The sequence below is a fragment of the Coregonus lavaretus genome (genome assembly GCF_964263955.1).
Source record: "Coregonus lavaretus genome assembly, chromosome: 26".
In the NCBI taxonomy this organism is placed as follows: Eukaryota; Metazoa; Chordata; class Actinopteri; order Salmoniformes; family Salmonidae; genus Coregonus; species Coregonus lavaretus.
The window spans coordinates 18745276-18757707 of NC_140013.1; the positions used below are offsets into that span (position 1 = coordinate 18745276).

At 45.5% G+C, this 12432-nt stretch overlaps 1 protein-coding gene across 4 annotated transcripts in view; it reads right to left on the bottom strand.

Annotated features, from left to right (window-relative positions):
- Positions 1 to 12432, bottom strand: part of LOC311101862 (stAR-related lipid transfer protein 13-like) — a gene marked incomplete at its 5' end in the record, with an annotated part of 95345 nt that overhangs the window by 26895 nt on the left and 56018 nt on the right. Inside the window, one exon of one of the 4 annotated variants that reach the window (XM_084143087.1) lies at positions 5138 to 5264. The exons of the other annotated variants lie outside the window; for them this stretch is intronic. Of the gene's footprint in view, positions 1 to 5137; positions 5265 to 12432 lie in introns of those variants that run through there. 4 annotated transcript variants of the gene reach the window in all.

A 12432-nucleotide genomic window follows, 5' to 3' on the forward strand; every position in this document is an offset into this window, starting at 1 on the left:
AGAGAGAGAGAGAGAGAGAGAGATAACTAATAGAGAGAGAGAGAGAGAGAGAGAAATAACTAATAGATAGAGAGAGAGAGAGAGAGAGAGAGAAATAACTAATAGATAGAGAGAGAGAGAGAGAGAGAGAGAGAGAGAGAGAGAGAGAGAGAGAGAGAGAGAGAGAGAGAGAGAGAGAGAAATAACTAATAGATAGAGAGAGAGAGAGAGAGAGAGAGAGAAATAACTAATAGATAGAGAGAGAGAGAGAGAGCTGTGGCTGTGAAAACACTAGTTTAGTGCACTGCTCCCCTGCTGTCTGTCTGACTACCCTGGGGAAGGCATCAGGAGTGACAGCAGCCTGATTACAGACAGACTACTGCGGCACACAATGATGATCACACTATCTTACTGTAACACCACAAACACCTACTCAGTGATCACACTACCTTACATTAACAGCCTGAGGCAGACAGATAGACAGGAGGAAACAGTGTGCACCTTCTAGTCAACCACAACCACCACCTCATATGTCTCATGTCTGAAACAAGCCAACATTTCCTCCTGTCTCTGTCTAACATTTCCTTGTCTAACAGAGTTCAATTGTGCATGGACAATAGGAAGAGCTAAGTTAGGCTTAAATTATTGTCTATAAATAGTAGTCTGTAGCCTCATTGGAGAGACCCTGAGTGACTGGTTGTACGTAGGTAGCTGTTCTGTACATAGAGCCAGGAATAGGCAGTAGTAGGTCCAGTGAGAGCAGAGTGCTGGCGAGGCAGTAGACGGATTAATAATATAGCCTAGCCCCAGGTTCTGCCGGTACCCCTCACCCTCCTCCTATGTCCCCTTACCCCCTACCCCATACCCCCTACCTTCTTCCAAGCCCCAGCTTCAGGCTCAGTCCCCAAGTCACTCTGCCAGTGTCGTGGGAACAACGTGGGTCTATTTTTCCATTTCAGGTTTTAATTAACCTCCCCCCATGTCTCCATCATGGTCCCCTTGCCACCCTCAGGGCTACATCCTAATACCTCTCCACCCCCGCTACACACAATACCCCCCTCATGCCCCCATACCACAGCCCATACATCCATACAATACCCCTCTATCACAACCCTACCAGGAGGTGCCACTGCCACTCACTCGCTAATCTACCCAACACCATGTGTGGCGAGTGAGAGTGTGAGAGTGTGAGAGTGTGAGTGTGTGAGTGTGTGAGAGAGTGAGAGAGTGATTATTGATTGTCAATGTCAACAGCAGGATAACAGGAGGACATGAGCTACAAATCTGAAGGATGCAGGCTGCTGTTGTTGACCTGGCCCTGTCCCAAATGGCACCCTATTCCCTCACTCGCAAAATAATTGCTATCTAAAACCGAAAAGGGTTCTTTGGCTGTCCCCAAAGGAGAAACCTTTCAAGAACCCCTTTTGGTTCCAGGTAGAACCTTTTGGGTCCATATAAAAACCCTTTCCACAGAGGGTTCTACATAGAACCAAAAAGTGTTCTCCTATCGGGACAGCCAAAGAACCCTTTTGGAACCCATTTTCCTAAGCGTGTATATAGTGCAATACTTTTGACCAAAGCCCTATGGACCTGGGTCAAAAGTAGTGTACTATAAAGGGAATAGGGTGCCATTTGGGAAGCAACCCAGGGCTGAAGCCTGACAACTGGGTCAGAAGTCAGTTTCTCTGAAGGGCCTGTATGTATGGAGTATGTGAGCGGGGTTGAGCTGTCGGAAATCCCGCTCATCGCTCACGGAGCATGTCCTTCCACGTCCTTTCCAACCGCTCCGCTAAAAACCACTCCGCTAAAAACGGCCCCACCAAATTTGCTCTATTCATTAAAATCACAATTTAACCAACACCCATCTATTTTTCTTACTGCCTGGCTCTACCATTTGGTTGTGAAGTATTGAAACCAAACCATATGATTTGAATGAAAAGTCATTTAATAAACATGAAAAGGTGAATGTAAGAAGCACTCATCATTTCAAATAGGCTACATGTCATATTAAACAGCATATAAACACACTAAATAGGTCAGGAGCCAGACATTATTTAGGCTATATTATTTCAAGGCTATTCTACAAAGAAATACATTGTGAAGCATTTGTGAGTGTGACACACTATGCTGGCAGGGACATAAAGCGCTTGGCATTTAAACAACATTTAGTTGTATTAAATCATTATAGTCTATAAATCGCACATATAGGCTGTGACACTTACAATTAAATACAAATGAAACGAAAAATGCCTTATTAGGCTCAGTCTACAGTGCCTTTTGAATTGAGTTTTAGAAACACGAGTTTGGCCAGAGTCTGTGGCTTCAGGCTCATGTGATGGTGCCTGGAGAGCAGGCCAGCAGCGGAGAATATCCTCTCCACGCTTGCAGAGCCACTGGGGATGCTAAACATCCTTTTGGACATTCTTGACAGGCTGGGCAGAGATGCATAGTTTTTTTTTTTTATGTTTCTATAGATAGGCCTAAAGGTTTTTAGGCAAAATAACCCAATCAAAATGGAAAGTTCCTTGAAAGTGGGAATATGCCAGGCCTATTGGGCCAAAATCAATTATGGCCTATATACTTTGCTACAATGACACACTTAGTTATCTACCCACCTCGTTCCTTTCTTTTAGCATGTGCACATAGTAAGTACAACATCATGCTTCAGAATACTTGTATTTTCAGATTCCACAATTATTCTTTAGTTGTGGACACTACATCACCACACTCTCTCTCTTGCACTTGGTCCTCATCTTTGTAAGTCACCTTGATTTTGCACCTGTGTGTTTTATCAGTTTCTTTATAAAAATATTTAGCGAACTCCATGACAGTAGCTAAAGCAAGGGGCTATAGCAGAACACAAGTAGACTGCAAATGCATGCTGGGCCGGGCATGCCCTGAGCTAGTGAAGTGAGCTCTACAGGAGCGGTACAGGAGCAAAATTAAAGCGGGCGAAAAGGCAGACGCTCCAGACATTGGTAATCTCGCTCCTGCACTCCAGTCAAACTGGGCACGCCTAGCTCCTCGCTCCACTCCAGCTCCGCTCACATACTCTGGTATGGAGTTGAAACAAGAACAGCACAGCTGTAGCAACACTGCATTCACCCAGTGAAACAGCTCAGAAGATCACCCAGAAAGACCAGCCTTTCATCTGGCAGGATAACAGCTCTTAAACTGACTCTCTCTGACTCCATCTTCCAACATAGTCACCAACCCTTTCACACAGCACAGACCAGACAACTAATGCTATTAGAACAATAGATACCTTAGACAACACAGTGACACATACCATGTCTCAACTACACAAGACACAAAGACACATACAACAACATACATTGATAGTCACTCACTCACACACCCACCACTGTCTACTATGTCTACTATTACAACAGCACCAAAACATCCAGCGCCCACAGGGATGTAAAAAGCCCTTCTGACTTCGCTACATGGCTGCTGCCCGTTTAGTTTAAACCCAGTGAACCTTCTAGAATGATGTATCCTCAGGGAGTTAAAGAAATGGGGGGTTACTTCAAGTTGTTTTCAAAAAGCAGACATCAGATATGTTCTAAACCACCACTGTGATTTACAGACCTGTTCCTGGCTGAGGGAGGGATGGGGCAGTGGTCTGGTCTGATCTCACAGGGTAGTGGTGTTCCCATCTCCCCACCATTGCCCAGATCTAAACCTCACCCTGACTCACATGAATCCCTTTACTAAGTCCTGGAAGAGAAGTCCTGGAAGAGAGGCCTGTACCAGGAAACCTCACGACCCCAGGCAGGGCTGAGAAAACACCTCTACAGATCCCGTCCTTCTACACTCTCCACAGCCCCTCACACCTCTGCCCCACTCAGCCAGCAGCTCCAAACAGAACACAAATCAATCAGCCATGCATTCTGTGAAATACATACAGTGATCACTCTCAAGCTTTAGCTCCCAGCTCCAGCCCTCTCCCCCAACCTAAGCCCCAAACCCCAGTTTGCTCTATAACCCCAGCCCCAGCTCCAGCTCCAGCCCCAGCCCTCTCCCCCAACCTAAGCCCCAAACCCCAGTCTGCTCTATAACCCCAGCCCCCAGCTCCAGCCCCAGCCCTCTCCCCCAACCTCAGCCCCAAACCCCAGTTTGCTCTATAACCCCAGCCCCAGCTCCAGCTCCAGCCCCAGCCCTCTCCCCCAACCTCAGCCCCAAACCCCAGTTTGCTCTATAACCCCAGCCCCCAGCTCCAGCTCCAGCCCCAGCCCTCTCCCCCAACCTAAGCCCCCAACCCCAGTTTGCTCTATAACCCCAGCCCCAGCTCCAGCCCTCTCCCCCAACCTAAGCCCCCAACCCCAGTTTGCTCTATAACCCCAGCTCCAGCTCCAGCTCCAGCCCTCTGCCCCAACCTAAGCCCCCAACCCCAGTCGGCTCTATAACCCCAGCCCCAGCTCTAGTCCTTCCCCGTACCTCAGCCCCAAATTCTATATAAACACTTCCAGGCGCTGGAGCGGAGCCATTTTCCCACAAATGCTAAAGTGTTTTGACAGCTATCTTGGAGGCCCTTCATGGAGGAGAGAAAAACATAAACTCTGGCTTTTGGAGATTTCCTTTTTCATTTCAACAAGGCATACGTCTGTCACCCCCTCTCAACACACTGTGTACCACCACCAACCCTCCTCTCTGTTCAGGAATCAGACCATGCGTCCCAAATGGCACCCTATTCCCTACATAGGGCCCATAGGGCTTTGGTCAAAAGTAGTGCACTATATAGGGAATATGATTCAATTCAGGATGCATCCAGAGTGTTAGTTGTTAACGTTAAGAGATAACCTTAGTAGTTCAGTATGAGGATATAGAAACACTCCCATACCAGATGACAGATGTAAGTTCCCCGAATAGTGACATAAGAACTAGCTACTCAATGATTACACTTAACTCAGTAGTTTTCTTTTCTCAGAAGAACAATAACATCAAACATAGCCTTTTTATCTTCTGTTTATTTTGGTCTACGAGACAGAGAGCAGTTTTATTAAACTGAACATCAGGGTCATCCTCTATATAGCAATAAAAGCATGACAAATCCACAGACCTGTGTGAGGCCAGAGAGATACAGAGTAGAGGTCTAATACCTGTGGCCAGAGGTACTGTATAGGGCAGGCTGTAGAGGGAAAGAGTAGAGAGGTACCTGTTGCATTGGTGGGTCTCTGGGTCCAGATACAGGGAGCGGAAACAGGCTCCAGCCAGAGAGAGCGAGAGAGCGAGAGAGAGAGATGGTCCCCACAACAGACCACCGCAAGCCTGGCTGTCCTCCTGCTACTGCTGCCACCACTACGACAGTCTTACTGACTGTCTCTCTCTCTCTGTTCTCCCTCTCTCTCCCCTCCTACCTTCCATCCTCAGTCCTCAGTCTGCTCTGGGATTTATTAGATGTCCCTATCCCCCTCCTCCCCCACCCTCTCCAGTGCAGTCTGTAACACAGCTGGGTTCTATGTAGTTAGTAACCTTGTCCTCCTGCTAATGGACATGCATGTCCTCCACTTTGACAGCAGAACCTCTGTAAATCAGTCACCTATTATAAGCAGTTTGTGTGTGTATGTGTGTGTGTGTGTGTGTGTGTGTGTGTGTGTGTGTGTACACAGGGTAATATAATGTCTGGCAATGCTGTTTCCCTGTCATAATTTAAGCCTGTATACTGTATTTTCCTGTCTTTGATAGCATAGGAAACACTGTCATTTGGTTTTCCATGAGCTGTGTAATACAACTGGAGAAAGATCATCATGAATTACTGACAAACAGACAAACAGACTTTGTTAACTCTGACCCAGAATCACAGCTATCACACGGACAAGGCTAGGAGATCACACACACATACACACAAACACACACACACTCTCCATGTGGTGGTGCAGTTACACATTACTACCAGAGGAGGTCAGCAGAAAGGATGAACCCAGTGAAGTGAGGAAACCAAATGGAACAGTGATGACAGTCTCCTGAATCACCAGGAGGCACAACCAATAACCTCTCACCTCTAACAACTTATTCCACTCGAATTGCCATGAAAACACACTGTTTATGTTCCAACACACACGCACACACACACGCACACGCACACGCACACACACACACACACACACACACACACACACAAATTCAAATACAAATACAAACACACACATGCACCATCTGAGGTTAATGTAAAGAGAAACAGAGGCCTGGACTTCACTTTCAACAGACACAATCACAGTCCTCAGTTAATAAATACTGTCCTAATAAAGTCATATTTCAGTAACTGTTACTGAGATATAATATGTTAGTTAGTACATAGTTATTGACTTGATTTGTGCCACTTTGTACTGGGAAACTATTCTGCTAATTAGCATTTCCCCACAGGAATGTGATTGACATTTGAGTTGAGCTGAGCAGTGAGAGTTTTCCAGCCTAGTTCTGTTAATATATGACTTGTGTGTATCGTTACAATGGAGCTCAGGTATGTAGCCAATCATTAGCCTGCTCTATGACTGGTCTGGTCTGTACATGACAGCTGTCAGGTTAGACACACAGGCTGTAGGAGAGGCAGGACTGCTGCTAACTGGGACCGGGGTTGTCATTTGGGCTGTAGCCTGTGCGTCACACCACTTTCCCTAGAGAAATGCCACCATCAGGGTCATGTTCAGTAGGGCACAACGTAGGCTCTGTCACAGGCTTTCACCTCACCTTGGAAACCTGGGCGTCCAAGGCTAGGCACATCAGCATCAGATGCAGCACCATGCTCCACTATAGGCATGAGATCTGACTGTGACATCTGCATACCAGTGATATGGTCATACAGATTTACAGTCTGTCTCGTCACTAAGCAGGATGGAACATGTTCCTCCCTGTGGGACAAAGACACTCTGAAGATCACGTGTTTCAAAGTTTTCCATGGTGATGGTTACTTAAATAGGTCCTCAGGGAATTCCCCATTAAACAGAACACATCTATTCTGTACCATAAAAACATACTGGAGTATTAGACCATGTATATACAGTGAGGGAAAAAATTATTTGATCCCCTGCTGATTTTGTACGTTTGCCCACTGACGAAGACATGATCAGTCTATAATTTTAATGGTAGGTTTATTTGAACAGTGAGAGACAGAAAAACAACAAAAAAATCCAGAATAACGCATGTCAAAAACGTTATAAATTGATTTGCATTTTAATGAGGGAAATAAGTATTTGACCCCTCTGCAAAACATGACTTAGTACTTGGTGGCAAAACCCTTGTTGGCAATCACAGAGGTCAGACGTTTCTTGTAGTTGGCTACCAGGTTTGCACACATCTCAGGAGGGATTTTGTCCCACTCCTCTTTGCAAATCTTCTCCAAGTCATTAAGGTTTTGAGCCTGACGTTTGGCAACTTGAACCTTCAGCTCCCTCCACATATTTTCTATGGGATTAAGGTCTGGAGACTGGCTAGGCCACTCCAGGACCTTAATGTGCTTCTTCTTGAGCCACTCCTTTGTTGCCTTGGCCGTGTGTTTTGGGTCATTGTCATGCTGGAATACCGATCCACGACCCATTTTCAATGCCCTGGCTGAGGGAAGAAGGTTCTCAGCCAAGATTTGACGGTACATGGCGCCGTCCATCGTCCCTTTGATGTGGTGAAGTTGTCCTGTCCCCTTAGCAGAAAAACACCCCCAAAGCATAATGTTAGGCAGCATTCCTCCTCCTCCAAACACGGCGAGTTGAGTTGATGCCAAAGAGCTTGATTTTGGTCTCATCTGACCACAACACTTTCACCCAGTTCTCCTCTGAATCATTCAGATGTTCATTGGCAAACTTCAGACGGGCCTGTATATGTGCTTTCTTGAGCAGGGGGACCTTGCGGGCGCTGCAGGATTTCAGTCCTTCATGGCGTAGTGTGTTACCAATTGTTTTCTTGGTGACTATGGTCCCAGCTGCCTTGAGATCATTGATAAGATACTCCCGTGTAGTTCTGGGCTGATTCCTCACCGTTCTCATGATCATTGCAACTCCATGAGGTGAGATCTTGCATGGAGCCCCAGGCCAAGGGAGATTGACAGTTATTTTGTGTTTCTTCCATTTGCGAATAATCGCACCAACTGTTGTCACCTTCTCACCAAGCTGCTTGGAGATGGTCTTGTAGCCCATTCCAGCCTTGTGTAGGTCTACAATCTTGTCCCTGACATCCTTGGAGAGCTCTTTGGTCTTGGCCATGGTGGAGAGTTTGGAATCTGATTGATTGCTTCTGTGGACAGGTGTCTTTTATATAGGTAACAAGCTGAGATTAGGAGCACTCCCTTTAAGAGTGTGCTCCTAATCTCAGCTCGTTACCTGTATAAAAGATACCTGGGAGCCAGAAATCTTTCTGATTGAGAGGGGGTCAAATACTTATTTCCCTCATTAAAATGCAAATCAATTTATAACATTTTTGACATGCGTTTTTCTGGATTTTGTTGTTGTTATTCTGTCTCTCACTGTTCAAATAAACCTACCATTAAAATGATAGACTGATAATTTCTTTGTCAGTGGGCAAACGTACAAAATCAGCAGGGGATCAAATACTTTTTTCCCTCACTGTATGCATATGATAGAGCATGTCATCATGACTCTGGACCTTTGGGTAAACGTGGGTATCATTAATATGATCAACACGGCTATATTTTACTGAGGGTCATCATGGTGTCTAGCAGGCCTGTAGCCTGGTTCTATGATGCATAATAACCAAAGTCATATAGATACTGTACACGACCACCAAGTTATGTAACAACCATGCACCTTCAGTCCACACTGCTAGTTATCATAGTCCTCCTGAGGAGACAGACAGACAGATTCACTCCAGGCTATTACTATAGTCTTCACAGAGAGAGAATGGAGCCCCTGGCTGCAACAACAGATTCACGGAGGGGTCAGAGGGCCGTTATGAAGGGCCACTAGAGGGTCAGGCTCAGGGTGTCAGTGAGCCAGCCTTTCGTCATGGTTTAGAGTTCTACCACAGTAAAGCACCATTTCAGCCAGTCTTTAAAACCCAGACAGTATATCACCACTACAGATACAGGTGCAGCTATAGATATAGGTAGAGATATATAGAGCCAGAAATATACAGCCAGTTTTTCAGGAATTTAGTCTTGATAAACATACCAGGGCCAAAGCACTCATGTCCATTACTCCAAACATTATCAACGCTAGAGATCTAACCATGACTATTGCATTAGCTCTAACTGCGCAGTTGACCAATATTCTGGCTTCCTATCAGCTCTGTGGAGACAGAGTATTTTATAATGAGTTTGCCAGTAGAACAACCTCCAAAGCAACTTGGAGTTCGTATAAAAATAATTTTGGGCGTTAGACTGAGGAATTCCGCAAGGAATTCGAGAAAGCAAATCAAGACTCTAGCAGGAAATTTCCCTCCATGATGGCATGAAAAGGTCATTGACTGTGGACAGAGGAGGTAGTGTGTACGGGCAGAGGGGGTAATGTGGCGGACAAGCACGTGTGTGAGGGTCTGTGTGCGTGAGTACGGGAGAATTGAACACAGTTACATTTGGGTGTGAAGTGTTGGGTTTTTCCACTGCCTTAGTAAAGTAGCAGCAGATACAGAGATAGATGCAGTCAGTCTGCTCTACAGATCTAGAGAGAGATATAGTTGGGCTGCAGGAATATTGACAGGAAAGAGACACATTCCTCTAGAATAGAACCCAGGCCTCTTCCCTCATACACATAGGCTGAGTCCCAAATGGGACCGGCCCTGGTCCCAAATCCCTATGGGACCTGCTGCAGAGAGGCTGGCCTCATCCTCATACCCTGCTGCAGAGAGGCTGGCCTCATCCTCATACCCTGCTGCAGAGAGGCTGGCTTCATCCTCATACCCTGCTGCAGAGAGGCTAGCCACATCCTCATACCCTGCTGCAGTGAGGCTGGCTTCATCCTCATACCCTGCTGTAGAAAGACTGGCCTCATCCTCATACCCTGCTGCAGAGAGGCTAGCCACATCCTCATACCCTGCTGCAGAGTCAGCGAATGGCTCATTCACTCTGTGGGGCAGGAAAACCCTGATAGATATTAGAACTGCTCTATAGGCCTACATGACTAAAAACGCTGGACAAGCTTCCCTGGAATTCGGGGTGAAACTATACAAACTACCAGTAGCTCCCAGTCACTCCTTCCCACAGTCTGCTATTCTATGGCCGGATAATATTTGAGCGTTTGTTCTAGCCTGTCTGGAGTGCATGATAGGCAAGGTTTGCAGTTTTTTGCACTATTGGTCCATTAAGCCAGGTAAGCTCAATCAAGCACAGATAAAGTATTTTAAATTATTTCAAATAGTATTTGAACCCAGGTGTGGTAGCCCAGTCCCTCCCTCTCCTAGCCTGCTATGTCAATTGAGCTGGTCAGCTGGAATGCTCCAGCCAGGAGAGACAGGCCACAACATGGCATGGAGGAGGTCAATTCACTGGACAGACTCTAACACCACTGTGTGTGACAAAAGGTTCAGTGCATTCATAGTACCGGCACTTTATGGGCCAGTTTAGCGGACATCCTGGAATAAATAGCATGCTCAATGATGAATCTCCATTGAAACAGCGTTTTAGTCCACGACTAAGCTAAATCCATGTCCAGGAAACCAGCCCTATATGTTTGTAATGTGTGTCATGTAAAGCCTGTGACATCTCGATGGATCAATAAAGTTCAATTAAATTCCATTCTGGGGACAAAGTTAGACCTTTATAATGTACAGTGGGGCCCGGAATTATTGGATCCCTTGATAAAGATTGGCAAATAATAATGTAATTATTTTTAACAAATAATGGGGGGGGGGGGTGAATAAACATATGTTTTATTGTCACATACACCGGATAGGTGCAGTGAAACGGTTGTTTTACAGGGTCAGCCAAAGTAGTACGGCGCCTTGCTCAAGGGCACATCAATAGAATTTTTACCTTGCCGTCTCGGGTATTCGACCTCACAGTTACTGGCCCAACGCTCTAACTGCTAGGCTACCTGCCGTCTACACCGCCTGGAGTTTGATAAACAGCATTGGCACTTGGATTGGAACCGGTGCTATGGTCAGATGACATGAAAATATAGCTATTTGGCCACACCAGTGGTGGGTTTGGCGTTGCAAAACAGAATCATATGCAGAAAAGCACCTCATACCTACGGTAAAATATGGTGGTGGAATTTTGATGTTATGGGGCTATTCTGCTTCCACTGGTCCTGGGGCCCTTGTCGAGGTCAACGGCATCATGAACTTTACCAAGTACCAGGACATTTTAGCCAAAAACCTGGTTGCCTCTGCCAGGAGGCTGACACTTGGGGCCACAAGTGGATCTTCCAGCAAGTCAATAACCCCAAGCACTAATCAAAATCCACAAAGAAATTGTTAATTGACCCCAAAATCAACATTTTGCCATGGCCATCTCAGTCTCCAGACTTAAACCCCATTGAAAACCTGTGGTTTGAATTCGAGAGGGCAGTCCATAAGCGCAGACGAAGGATATCAATGATCTGGAAAGATTCTGTATGGAGGAATGGTCTAGGATCCCTCCCAATGTGTTCTCCAATCTCATGAAAACATTTTTGAAAAAGGCTCCGCGTCGTTATCCTCTCAAGGTGAGGGTGCTGGAGTATTGAAAACAGGGGTGCCAATAATTTGGACCCCTATCTTGAGATTTTTTTTGTTATTACTTGTTAAACAAAATCTCTTTCTCTGAGCAATTGTATTACATTTACATTTTAGTCATTTAGCAGACGCTCTTATCCAGAGCGACTTAGAGTTAGTGAGTCCATACATTTTTCATACTGGCCCCCCGTGGGAATCGAACCCACAACCCTGGCGTTGCAAGCACCATGCTCTACCAACTGAGCTACAGGGGACTAGTATAAAATAATAATAAAGAATTGTTGCATACAACATAGCTCAGTATTTGTTTTATTCATTTTATACAGGCCTTATAAGCTAATAATTTGTGAGGTTTACAAAGGACAAAGTAAATATTAAGTCTCTAGGGTTGGCAATCTCTATTGTTAACCCTAACCCTAAGAATATGATTCTACAAAGTAAATGCCTTCTCCTATATGTTGTGTTTAGCTACAATAGGTGTTTATAGCAGGAAAAAAACGTATCTTCTCAACAGAGAGAACCTTTAAGATCTTTCTAGGACTAAGACAGCCATGAGTCATAGCAGGATTAGACTTATGAAGACAAAAAGAAAAGTCAGATCCAACACGACAACATACCATATTTTCTGCCATCATCATCCCTGATCTAAATAGCTGACACACACCAGACATCTTTGATCTGAGCAGTCAGACCCAGACACATGATTCAACAGGCCTCTTCCTCTACCCCAGATCATCACGATACCTCCACATGAAACAGAGCCCGAAACATACCTCCCCCGAACCACACAGTCTAGATGCATCAGTCAGTCAAACAACAATAACTCCATTGTCTCTACTCTCTGTCTGTCGG